Here is a 1,762-nt window from a genome sequence, read left to right on the forward strand (position 1 = left end):
TTTGAAAAAGCACAACTCTCTGAATAACATGGATGCTCTTGTTTATATCATGAGTATAGACGTTGAGCCGTTGGCTAAATTGTGATCATCGCATAATCAACACTACACTATTTTTGATATAGTTGGTGTACAATAATTACTTTTTAACATTACATAAATTGCAACAATAGGAGCTAACAGGGGAGAAAACCTGAATTGTATACATCTCTTCATTCTAATTATGGCTTCACCGATAAAGCAAGTCGAGCCGTTATTTGATGAACGTGAACACCGCTTTGTAATTTTTCCAATAAAATATCATGATATATGGATCATGTATAAAAAAGCACTTGTCTCACCGTGGAGTGTGGAGGAAGTTGATCTATCTAAAGATTTCATCGACTGGACAAATCTCAAAGATAGTGAAAGGCATTTTATTTCACATATATTGGCATTTTTTGCCGCTAGTGATGGAATTGTTGCTAAAAATTTGGACACTTTTCTGCTTGATATCCAGGTACCGGAAGCTATATTTTTCTACTCGTTTCAAAAAGCGATGGAAAACGTGCACTCGGAAATGTATAGCCTATTAATTGAAACGTACATTCGTGATCCCATTGAAAAACGTCGACTATTCAACGCAATTGAAACATTTCCGACTGTCGGACAAAAGGCCACATGGGCTTTAAATTGGATCTCGTCGGACGCCACCTACGGTGAGCGTATTGTAGCTTTCGCGGCCGTTGAAGGTATATTTTTTTCGGGTTCATTTGCCGCTATATTTTGGCTAAGAACAAAAGGTATTTTACACGGTTTGGCTTTTCCAAATGAACTTATTTCTAGGGATGAAGGTTTACACTGCGATGTTGCATGTTTGATGTTGAAAAAAAAATGTTAACAAGCCGTGTAAAGAAAAAAAATTGTCAAATAATTGATGAAGCAGTCCGGATTGAAAAAGAGTTTTTGACAGAAGCTTTACCGACGGACTTGATTGGAATTAACGCAAAACTGATGTCGCAATATATTGAATTCATTGCCGATAGACTGTTGCTGGAACTTGACTGCGATAAGATATACAACAGTCACAATCCGTTCCATTTCATGGATATGATCTCAATCGAAGGAAAAACTATTTTTTTCGAAAGAAGAGTTGGTGAATATCAGAAAGCGGGTGTGATGTCACCGGATGACCATCATTTTACAACTGATTGTGATTTAAAAAAAAAAAAACGTGTTTCTTTTCTGAGTAACTCATTTGAAACATTTGATTGGATTGATCTGAGCTGTTATTATATGCGTTATTTCGATGTATTTAGGAGTAAATCATGACTCCCCTTAATTCTCTACCATGAATTGCCATTACATTGCGAACAATGCGTTCGATAAGCGAATGAAAATGTTGAGTTTTATTGTGAGGGTAATCATGTTCATATTATGGAATTCCTTGTTGTGTGTGCTAATATGGGCATTGTCAACACAAAAATGTTACCCAGACTATACATTTATCTTGGCGTATGGATTTGATTTTATATTTGTTAGAGGCGCTGCATATATTATGTTTGTTATTGAATACTTTTTCATTATGGTGGAGGAGGCACGTGTTGCTGTTATATTAAGACGTGCTGAAAGTATGCTGGTCATTGGCTCTTGCCTGTTTTATCTACTACTTCTTGTACTACACAGTGTAAATCATAAAATCCTCTTCTTTGACCAGTGTACCCATATTGTAGTCTACGCATTATTCACTATAGTTGGTTGTGAAATTACTAACATTGTTTTCGTC

The 1,762-nt window shown here is 36.0% G+C and overlaps 1 pseudogene; it reads left to right on the plus strand.

Annotated features, from left to right (window-relative positions):
• Positions 1 to 241: 241 nt before the first annotated feature.
• Positions 242 to 1,308, plus strand: LOC146730045 (ribonucleoside-diphosphate reductase small chain pseudogene; annotated as a pseudogene).
• Positions 1,309 to 1,762: the final 454 nt, after the last annotated feature.

Source organism: Saccoglossus kowalevskii, chromosome 20 (genome assembly GCF_978046115.1).
Source record: "Saccoglossus kowalevskii chromosome 20, keSacKowa6.1, whole genome shotgun sequence".
NCBI classification, from domain to species: Eukaryota; Metazoa; Hemichordata; class Enteropneusta; family Harrimaniidae; genus Saccoglossus; species Saccoglossus kowalevskii.